Source organism: Gymnogyps californianus, chromosome 9 (genome assembly GCF_018139145.2).
Source record: "Gymnogyps californianus isolate 813 chromosome 9, ASM1813914v2, whole genome shotgun sequence".
Lineage (NCBI taxonomy): Eukaryota > Metazoa > Chordata > Aves > Accipitriformes > Cathartidae > Gymnogyps > Gymnogyps californianus.
This window is the reverse complement of record NC_059479.1, coordinates 7,118,070-7,129,975: the sequence shown is the minus strand read 5'-3', so window position 1 is coordinate 7,129,975 and position 11,906 is coordinate 7,118,070.

Here is an 11,906-nt window from a genome sequence, read left to right as displayed (position 1 = left end):
TGTTTGGTCCTGTTTATTTAACATCTTCATTAACAATCTGGAAGAGGGAGTGAAACAGCATGTTAATTAAACTGACACATAATAATAAATCAGGAATTGCTTCTAATGCCAGCAGTAATACTTTACAAAAACGCAGCGTACTACCAAGGTTTCAAGAAAGGTTAAAAGTGTCAATAACAAAGACTTAGCTGAGATGTTATAATTGCGTTCTACCTTTTAAATAAAATAGTCCAAAATATACGCTAAGCGGAAGTCAGAAGCCTACTAGCAATCTACTAATTTAGAGCATGATTGCACAGTGTATATAAACTAAAGTAACTGGAAACTTCCACTGAAAGAAGCACTTTATTTTTCCCCTAACATTTGCAGTCCATTAGATTCAGTGGCAAAGATTGAGTCAGTTCAGTTCTCTAATCCGATGGAAAACTAGTATTTTGGGAGAGGGTTGTTAAATCAGTTTTCAGTTGTTTCTACATGTGATTGACTGCTAAATATAATGTAAAGGAGGAAACAGAGGGACAAGAGGAAGCAATGATAGGACTGCATCTTTTAACATCACTCACAGTTAAATTGGACTAGATATAACATAAACCACCCCCTTAAGTATAGTTTTATAGTTTCGTATGACAGCCAAAATTCAGCATTTTGGAGCACTGTTTCCACAATAGCAAGACAGTAGTCTACTGTTACAACATGCTGGATTTACTTTAATTATAAGTACTTCTAAAAAAAACTCAGATAAGTAAACATGAAGTTGTTCACTGAACAGTGATGAAAATTGATCAAAGACTACAGTGAGTCACAGAAATTAATTCTCAAAAATAGGCTGGAATGCTAGTATTCAGTCAGAGACACCTATTTCTGTTTTGCAAACATACATAATATATAGACAGATCTTAAATAATGGTGTTGTTATCTCCCTACTTTGAATGATTTACAGCAGCTTTTCTAGGCTGGCCCTTGGGCTGCAGTACTCTACTGAATCATAAATGTAGATTCATTTTTAAAGGACAGTTTGATACTACTTCCTAAAAGGTAGGAAAAAGGAAGAGAACTTTTAAGGTCTCCTTTACCATACCCAGTTTAGGTTGTGCTGGGAACTTGTGAAGTCCCCAGAAAATGAGAGAGTAGTTTAAAGCTATGAGAGTCTCACGGTCATAAAGAGACTTTCTACATTAGCAGGAAAGGATTGTAAAACAATTAAGGAAAGTAAAGCTTTGCAGTCCTCACAGTAAATGCTTTGTCTTGTGTCCTGGTTTCAGCTGGGACAGAGTTAACTTTCTTTTTAGTAGCTGGTACAGTGCTGGGTTTTGGATTTAGTGTGAGAATGATGTTGATAACACGCTGATGTTTTAGTTGTTGCTAAGTAGCGCTTATCTTAAGCCAAGGACTTTTCAGGTTCCCATGCTCTGCCAGCAAGCAGGTGTGCAAGGAGCTGGGAGGGAGCAGAGCCGGGGCAGCTGATCCGAACTAGCCAAAGGGATATTCCATACCATGGAACCTCATGCCCAGTATATAAACAGGGGGGAGTTGTCCGGGAGGTACGGATCGTGGCTCGGGAACTAACGGCATCGGTCAGCGGGTGGTGAGCAATTGCATTGTGCATCACTGGTTTTTTTCTCCCCCCCCCCTTCCTTTTTTTGTTATATTCCTTTTCATTACTATTATTATTATATTTCATTATTATTATTGTTAGTATTATATTTTACTTTAGTTATTAAACCGTTCTTATCTCAACCCACGAGTTTTACTTTTTTTTTTTTTTTTCCTTTCCTCCTCCTCACCCCACTGGGATTGGGGAGGGGGAAGCGGCTGCCTGGTGCTGAGTTGCTGACTGGGGTTAAACCACGACATCTTGTTAACTTGTTGCAGCTTTTGGAAGGCAAAGCCCTATAGAAAGGAATAGATAGACAAACAACTCCATCTGTCCAATGGAACTTCACTCCAGAATGGAGCTTTGGCAGATTCCTTGTCTTCAATGAATTGAATCTGTTGTGCTTTCTGTTTAAAATGAACATAACCCTATCAGGGGAACCAGACAATAGGACACACTGTTGTGATGTCACTTTCATTAGGTAGGTAACTTTCTACTCACGAACTAGACGCTGACCCATCATTCAGAGGTGTAAAACATGAATCGTCTGAAGCCAGTAGTTACACTGATGTAAATGAGAACAGAGAAACCCAAATTCATTTGCCAATATATAATAAAATATGATGTATGTATAAAAGCGTTCAGCATGCTTTAGCTGCAGTGGAGAGAAATTCTCTTGGCAGCTGTTATGTAATACCCCTAAACCTCTCTTGCAAGGATATAGTGAAAAACGACAAAAACATTAAAGGTTGTTTAGGTGTCAGCTATTGTATTACACTTTTCTCGACTAATTTATTCTCCGTGGTCTTGACCTGAATGCTACTATCCATTAATGGCATTAGTTTTGTTTAGTTTTATTTTTAATCCTCTCTTTTTAAGGATGTCTTTTCTCTTGCTGTTTGCTTGTTTTTTTTTAACTCCAGTAATTTGTGAAGCAGCTGCATTGGTCATGAACTACTTGCATTTTATTATACCTACAATGATTTTTAAACAGAAAGAATCTGCTCATGGGAACGCTAATCCTTCCATTATAGAAATAATTAAGCTCTTTTATTTGCAAGATGAAAATCTTTAGGGAACATATGAAAACTAGCAAAGAGCAATTTTTTTTTTTAAAGAGGAAAAATGATGATATAAACAGACCTGCTAGTGTCTATTAAACTGTGGCATATGGAAAGCCATACAAACACTTACATAAATCTTTCTCAGTAGTTCTTCCATTTGGCTCAGGAAAAAAGGATATGCTATGGAACTTTCTTTACAAAAATATGAGGGCAAGTTCTCACAAGATCTTTTCTAAGTCTCTTCAATATTAATAGGCTTCTGTTCTTTTATGGTAAATGTTACCCTATTTGTTGTTATTCTATCTTTCTATTCTATAATTACCTATAGACTGTACTTGTTTGCAAAATACACTCTTCCCCAGTTAAACAAAGCTACTTGTATTAGATTTTTATTTACTTTCTTTAGTTTATGTTGTAATGGTGCATTTCATATGCAGCAACTTCTGTTCCTAACCTTCCTATATTATTTGGTTCTATATACTGCACTATATTTACACATATAGGATCTAGTGCATTACTACGCCAATATTTTTGAAAACATACTGACGTAAAAGTGCTGTCCAATCAGCAGATTTTGGCTCATAAGAGACAGAGGAATACAGGAATATTCCTTGACTGGTCATGCCTGGTGAGGATGCCATAGGGGGAAGGGAACAGCTGAGGTTACTGAGTCGTGAGGGAGGAGTGTTTAGAGGACAACAACCAGAAAACCATGAGAGTAGACTTCATTTTTTTCTTCTGCTCACCAGACAAGTTGCTTTATATGTGTCTGATTTGAGCAGGTGGTAGTGTGCTGGTTTTATGTTACACCCGATGGAGCCCTGCTTTCCTGGAGATGGCTGAACACGTGCCTGCCGATGGGAAGTAGTGAATGAATTCCTTGTTTTGCTTTGCTTGCACGTGTGGCTTTTGCTTTACCTATTCAACTGTCTTTATCTCAGCCCATGAGTTTTCTCACTTTTACTCTTCCAATTCTCTCCCCCATCCCACTCTGGGGGAGTGAGCGAGCGGCTGTGTGGTGCTTAGCTGCCTACTGGGGTTAAACCACGACAGGCAGGAAGGGAAGTGAAGGAAGGGCTGGTCACTTACAATAGGATTATCTAAATGGAGAGAAAAAACAAAGCAAGTCCAGGTAAGAGGAACAGGGAAGAGGAGAAGATGTCATTGATTAATAATACCATGACAAAAAGCTTTGACAACATCCCTCACTAAAGGCTTCTAAAGAAGTTAAGTTGCTTGGGGACTAGGTCAGTTTTTACAGTGGAGGAGGGTTGTTCAGAGGGATCTGTACTGGATCCTATATTCAGAAATGAACTGGAAATAAAACTTTAATAAGTTACAAGTTTTTCTGTTGTTTCTAATCTATTGATGTTAATAAAAAGGAGGTTTTATTGCAAGTTTGAGAAAGTGGCAATAAAATGGCAGATAAAATATGATGCTGATAGACATAAAAACAATTTACAATGAGAAAAAATTCTCAATTTGCATCTACAGTGTTGGGCTCTGATCAAGCTGTTATCACTTAGAAATATGTTGCTGGAATTATGACAGACAATTCTACGAAAACATCAGCTCAGTGGCAGACACAAAGCAATTGAATGTTAACCATTGTTGGGAAATGAATAGAGAGCAAAACTGAAAACATCATTGCTTCAGCACAGAAATCCATTGTATGCCTGTGAATCCTTCGTGCGTTACAGGTCATTCATATAATAAAAGTAAAAGAGTAAAACAGTAAAAGTAGTAGTAGTATAGAAAAGTAAAAACATGTGGAATGATTTCCATACAGCTAATCTGACAAGGTTTTTTTGGTGAGCAAAAAGACCACCAGGTTTTTACCAAGGCCTATAAAAGTCATGAGTGGCATGGAGTCAGTGAATAGGGAGTTATATTTCACCATCTTTTGGAATACAAGAACTAGAGGTAATCAAAAAAACCTAGCAACTGACAGCTTCAAAACAAGAAAAAGAGGAAATTCTTAATATAGCACATCACTCTCAAGAGAACACATAGTTTAACAATGAAACTTGTTGCTTCTAGATTCAGTGAATGCTAAGACAATGGGAGTTATACTACTGATTAGAACAGCATGTCAAACAAAAATCTACCAGTACTGTGAAATAGACACGTTCCTTTGATAAAGATCGCTAGAAGATGGCAGAGTACCACAGTATACTATGTTACTAGAAAATATATTTCTCCATATACTTGCTATTGGCCACTGCTTGGGGGCTAAACAGACCTTTGTTCTCAGTTAGATACTGGATTAGATAGCACTTGTTCTTTTATTTCTGTTGTTTCAGTTCTTACAGAAGATGGAGAGAGAATTTGCATCCTTTGGGTTTGGATATTTTTTTTTTTAATAGAATGTGATGTAATAAAATTCTCGTAATGAAATGTTAATATTATATAGGGGTTTTTTTTATATTTCCTTGTTATGTGCGTGCTTCACCATTGAAGTATTTTAAACTGTTAAACACTTAAAATGCAAAAAGGAAAAAAAATCTATTCAGTAAACAAGTACAACAGCACTGGAAACTTTATGACAGTATTTTCTGGCAGCACAGCTGATATTCTTTTCTTGTCCTGGTTAAAAAACAGAGAGGAGCAAAGATTAATTAAAATAATATAAGCTTTTAAAAAAACTCTGCTTAATTTTGGGTTTACCTTTTTTCTGAATTAGAGCAATGGCAGAGTTCCAGATGTGAAATTGTTGATCACGGCCATTAACACGCAATTCTGCTGTTATTCTCTTAAGAGTTTGTTTGTCTTCTAACCTACAGAGCATCCAACATCTCATTTAACGCATGCTTATTAAATATAATTATTTTCTCTCTGTATAAGTCAGACTTGTATTCAAATGTTGATTTGGTTGTTGGAAATCAAGTTAGACTTCAGCTTCCAGCTGAGTTATGAACTGGGAAAAAACAGGATATGATTCTGCAAATACTGACCTAACAGCTTTTAATCCTTCCACAGGAAGGATTCACCAGTTCTGCTAAGTGTGTATAAGCTGCTGCAGTCTGCTTTTGCAGTTCCATTTGTAATCTATTTACAGGCTGAAGAGATAAAAAGGAAAGAGAAAGAGTATTTCTGAAACCACGTTTTGAATATCAGTCTAAATGCTAGTCTCAAACAGCTGTAGGTGTTCATAATAGACTGGTTTGAGAAAGTTACCATCTTGTCAGGTAGACTAAGTGACTGCTTCTATACTCCTCTTTACTTTTTATGTGTCAGAGTTCCATGGAAATAACCAGATGAAGACAAATTATCCAGCTAGAAAAATTAAAAGGTTATTACCTCATGGGTCAAATTAGTCCTTTGGTGACCCATTGCGGAGAATCAAGGCCTCCAGTCAGCCTTAGGGATATGGGAATCTTGATCCCTCACCCAGTGCATGCAGAACAAGGATAAATTGCTTTTAATAAAGACTAAGAGCCTAGCAGAAACCTGGAGGAGCATCACGTGCAAGAGAGTAGGGTCAGAAGTACTGATTCTGAATTCACAGGTCCACTATCCTGTCTAAGGCAGATGTGCCTTCATCTGCGTAACAATAGAGCTGGTGTGGCTTTTGAGGATTCCCTCTCCTTAGAGGTGTTTTAGTGTTTATTTGTTTTTGGTTTTTTTACAAGCACCATCCTTTGGATGATGAGCATCCTGATGAGCATATGGATTATCTACAGCAAACCTGAAGTTATATCTAAAATGAGTCTGTGGCATGAAACTTTAGAGCTGATTTGTCTTATAGCATACAACTATTTGTGATACTTGTCAGTTTGGGGAGAAGAGTTTTCTACAGTAAATGACAAGCAATCAGACAAGATCAGTGCTTTTGTTGAGGAGCGACTTGCAGCAAGCTTTTCTGTGCTTTAACTGACTTCCAAGACACAAAGATGATTGTATCAGACTTGAAATGCAGATGAGACTTTCAAAGGGATAACCGTAGAAATGATAGCAGCTACTCTGTTGATATCCATCATGAGCTAAACACTGTCTTGACTGTTACACAGAGTACTTCCTCAACCCTGACATAACTCAAGAAGAAGAAATAAAAAATCCTAGAATTCTTTCTATTCGTTTAATATTCAATGATAGCCCCGTAGACATCCTATGCAGTTCTTGAGAAGGATACACTAAGGAAATGACTGAATTCTAATACAGTCAGCATATGAGACAGGCTTTTACAAAACATCATTATCTTACCAGCCAGAATATTTAAACAATTCATGGCAAACTAATGCAATTTGTGCTGCTATATTCAGTGTTATGGCATGTCGATCTGTGAAAGCAGCTACCAGTGATACCTGCAATGCCCTGGAGCAAATGTGCCCGAATGTGGAGTTTCCAAGGTACTATAAGAAGAAACTGCTATGTTTAATCTAATTAAAATATGATCTAATAAACAGTGAATTGGAAGAAACTGACATAAAAGGATAGCCTAGCATAAAACCAAACCCCATTAGCTTTAGGCAAAATTCAATATCAAGCAGTACCCAACAGGCAAGGGGTCGGCAATCTTAAATTAGCTGGAATAGCCTTTTTCTTAGAGTACCTCACTTCCCTTAGATACTCAGCCAATTATATATCTGACAGGGAGAAGACACCTCTTCCAAATCCTTATGGACAGTACATACTTCAAAATCCTATAGTTTTGCATTCTCCTGAAAAGACAATCTTCATTTCTCTGTAGCTTTTTTTTTTTTGTGGGGTGCAGATTCCCAAAGAAAAGCTGAATGCACCCTTCCTTCTGCACATCTAAAGAAGGATGGATTCGACTGAGAGGTTCCACTGTTCAATTTATAGTGTCTATACATGCTAGTCATCAGATGTACTAATGTCTGGCTTGTTAAAATAATTGCTAAAAACAAAGTTTTATATAACCAAAACCTATTTTAAAAAGCTTATTGAAAAAAACTATTTTAAAAAGTGTAAAATTGAATAGAATGTCTCTCTGAATATTACCTTTCCTTCCTTTCAGTCTCTGAAGCTGCACTTGAAATGCAGCAAACAATCACCTTGTATTCCTGCTGCTGAGCTTAGGCAGATTTTCCACAAAATTCAACATGATGCAAAACCAATTAGTAAGGATGGCATATTATTTGTGTAATCACTAATACAGACTACAACTGACTGTCAGATATGAAAGAAGATAGTAATTTGTAGAGATAGATATATACAGTGGCTAAACAGGAGATAATGTAGTTGTATAAGAATTTAATTTGGTATCTAGACTTTCTGGAATCACAGGCTCTAAAGCAGATATAATCCACTCACCCTTTTATCTGCCTGAATTTAATAGGCTAAGTTCAGTATCATGTAGTTTACTGTGATGCAAAATCATACCAGGGAGCTTTAAAAAACCCCACAGGTATGCCACATGTATGTCACAAGATCCTATTTGTTGTCATACCCATTTGGTAGCGAATATTTTACCATAATTTTGTCTGCATTTCAAGGAATACTGCATGTTGTACCTGTTGCCAGCATTTTGATGCTCTTTTTTTTCCTTAATTTCCAGTGTGTGTGGCATGAACAATTTGCTGCCATCCTTGCCATCCCATGTCACTCTTCTCACAGAGCCAACAAGAAGTTCCGTATGTCTTTCCTTTACATATTCTTAAAAAGACATTTCTCTCAGTAAGCATCCTTTCAATCTTCCATCTTAATCTCCAATAGCATGCTACTGGGTCTATTCTTAATATCTGTCCCAAATTATTTTTGGTAATTTGATCAAGGATGCTACTTGATTTGAGAACAATTTTATCCAAAGAGTATAGCGGAAAAATATGACTGTTGAAGTAGTTGAGTCTAAATGCTGTGATAAAATCAGGTGCACATGCACACAATAATGAAAATATTAGAAAAGTCTGCACTATTGTGACTTTCTATGTGAGGATCATTGTGTCACATGAATGAATCCTTAAGTTTTTCTCCTGATTCTTAAAGAAAACTTGAGTTCTAAAGGTTTTCTAGGTACCTGCAGTTTTTAAAAACATGCTAATGTTTTCTGTCTGTTAGACAGCATTACATAAAGAAAAAGGAACTAATATTTAACCAGAAAAAGAGGTGAAATTTTTAAGTTGGACATAATATTGTGACAAGCATGTATTTCACCCTATTATGCACCTTCTTAGTGAGCATTCATGAAATGTTAGTCAACGGAAATTAAATACATTTTCATCATATGATGAAGTGAAGTAAGATCTTTGTCAGGTAAACAGGTCATCACTGCATTTATTCTGCCTGAAGCGTTTTGTAGGAAAAAGTCTAAATACAAGATTTGGAAACGTCATAATTACAGGAGGAAGAGGTAAATAGAACGAAGCTCAAGGAGACCTTGCATGTCTGTTAAATGACTGCTGTTTATTTCTTTGTCTGTGTTACTGGTTAGGTAGCATCTGCTAAATGTGAAACTGAGAATTTGGGGCATAGTAATTAAAATTCTGGATGAAATGTGCACACACAAAGCAGTACGTTATATTGTGCTGCCTGCAGGCACGTAGACATGAGCATGAAGGGAAAAGGTGAGTTGATTTGGAATTCCCTATCGCTATGAAAAAACCTACTTTGTTCCTGCATAGTTGTTGCCCAACTGGGATTTTACTAACTTCATCGCTTTGTAGGAAGCCAAGAAGTTCCAGTCATGAACTAACATCCAGATGAGCCATTATACTTCTGCACTGAGAATCAGCACTCCCACCTAACTAGCCTTACCACACCCATGTAAACAACAGACGTAACAAATCTTTGATTTGAGGGAAAGAATAGGCATAAGGCATTCTGTTTGAAGTGAATCAACTTGGGGGGGGGGGGGGGTTGTTGCTGCTGTTAAAAAAGAAAGCATAACTGTTATATAGTTGCTGAAATAGTGCTGGTAATGTGGGAATTTGCCTTACTAAATTAACTTTGAGAAGTACACCTGCCATTAGATTTATTTATTTTGGGGCTTTGTTTTTGTTTTTTATATGGCAGCAGTGTAATATTTGTTGTCAGTTAAGCAGCTTCTCTCAGGAGAAGTCCACAGTCAGCAAAGCAATGAAGCATTTGTGTGCAGCTCTAAGTCAGACGGCTAAGACCCAGACAGTAACACACACATTCCCCTACTGTTTGGTATTAGACAGTTCTATGCATTGCCAATGCCAATTCTTCCACCCACTGTGGATCAGCTGTTAGAAGTCCCTATGTTTCCATAGTGACCGAGGTAACTTTGGCACTTCAGTAGGTCTCTGAATCACTGGGTTGACATCAAGGGCCCAGATTTTAAGCAGTGTGCTCCCCCAAGTTGGAGACGCCACAACAGTCTCTCCAGTACTGGGCTTTGTCATCATTTACGACATAAGATTTCTTAAGCATTGTGAAAATCTGTAATGTCCTTAGAATTCACAAGAGAAAATGAATGTAGAGTCCAACTCTTCCCATGTGCAGGGTCTAAACAGAAAGGAGAAGACAGAACTTTGATATGAAGAGCACACCGAGCATTGCTGTGGTCACTGTGGACTTCGTCATTCTCTGTACTTAATGTGGTTTCAATGAAGAAAAAGTCCCTGCCTAGATAGGATAAATACGCTGACTCCCATACCGAATCCATCTAGCACAGTGAAGTCAACAATATATACTCCATGAATGTTAATACTGAAAACACTCATATGCAACAAGAATAGCGGAGTAGGGTGCTTCTCTATGTAATCAGACTTCAGTATAGACCTTTATGCAACAAAGACATCACAGAACTGAGTATTTACCCTAGGACTGTTGTTTTTGTTGTTATCATTTTACATGTTGGGTTTATTTTTTTCACTTCTATGTCTCTTGTGCCTTTATGTAATGGATAATTACTTAAAAGCACTTTATATTCTTAATTCTGAATTAATAAGCAGTATAAAAGTATACCATTGCCTCAAGTTTTCAGTTCTCTTATAATTCATTTGAATTGCCCCTGTGCTTTCCCGTTTTTCAGAATTTATGGACTTGGCCTCACTGACTAGCTTTAAAGAATTTAGTACTTTATAAGTTAATGTCCCTACATAAAAGAGGTATGAAACAAAATTATCTGCCAAAAAATCAATATGCATTCCATATATTAAATATCTAGAACGATATTGAAAGTGCTATCAAATGGGGAAGTTACTTAAAAATGAAAAAGCTTCTATAATAGCCAAGTACTAAATGAGCAAGGAAAAACTTAAACCTACATTAAAGCTCACAGAAAAAAAGACAATGGGAGAGAAGCTTGGACTGTACTTGGTCAAATTATACATGTTGGATAAAAAAACCTTTTATGACTACCTTTGAGAACAGAAAATATCATTAATACTAAAATACAATAAAATATTGCTAACTGTCCCCAAATTTTTTCTGAAGAAGTCATCCCTGAAACTCAGATCCTGCTGTAATATCTGAGCATTTAATTAGAAATTGTACTCTTAACATGAAATGAGGTACTATACTGTCAGTTGGAACTTTTAATAGGTAAAATGAGAGCATAAAACCATTTAGACTTATGAATCAGGTGTATGAACAATGACAGAAATTAAAGTAAATAGAATTTTCGTTAGAAGAGAGTTGAGTAATGAGTAGTCGTATGAATAGTCTCAACTAGCCTAAAGCCACCCAGTGTACAACAGTGTCTTTCCTGCTCCAGAAAGTTTTTATTACATTCCTTGCTTATAAATGTCAGATTAGCATGCATATCCTAACATTTAGATGAGCAACACAATTTATCTTTTAACTTCTGTGCCCTGGAAAGTCCCAGGATAATCTTTTTAAATTAATTGCAAGTATGAGAAGTTATTTCAGGAAACACAGAGAAGACAGTATTTCCACACCACTTCGTGAGAGAAAGCACTTTCACAGTTCTAATCCATTGGTAAAATATTTAACAAGAATTAAGCTGCAGATTCCTACTACAATGGTCTTTCAAAGAAAACCAGAAACTGAGTGGAATTCCTCTGTAAGACAGCTGCTGTGAGAATTTGTGGAATCTGTCTGTTCAACCTTAAAAATTTTTATCTTACCATAAAAGGGTCTAAAGTAATATCAGTGTTACAATTTTAAGGATTATGCGTTGCTATCGTGGGCTTGTCTGAAAACTCTGGAATTGTTTCTTTTAGCTAAATATCTGTGTTGGAGTTACAATAGAAGTTCAGCCCAGCTACTGAGTTTTTAAATGATTGAGAGGTACTCTTACAAAAATGCATCTCCAACTGCCTTGCCTGCTCAATAATCTGTGAACTTCAGTTATTATTTCA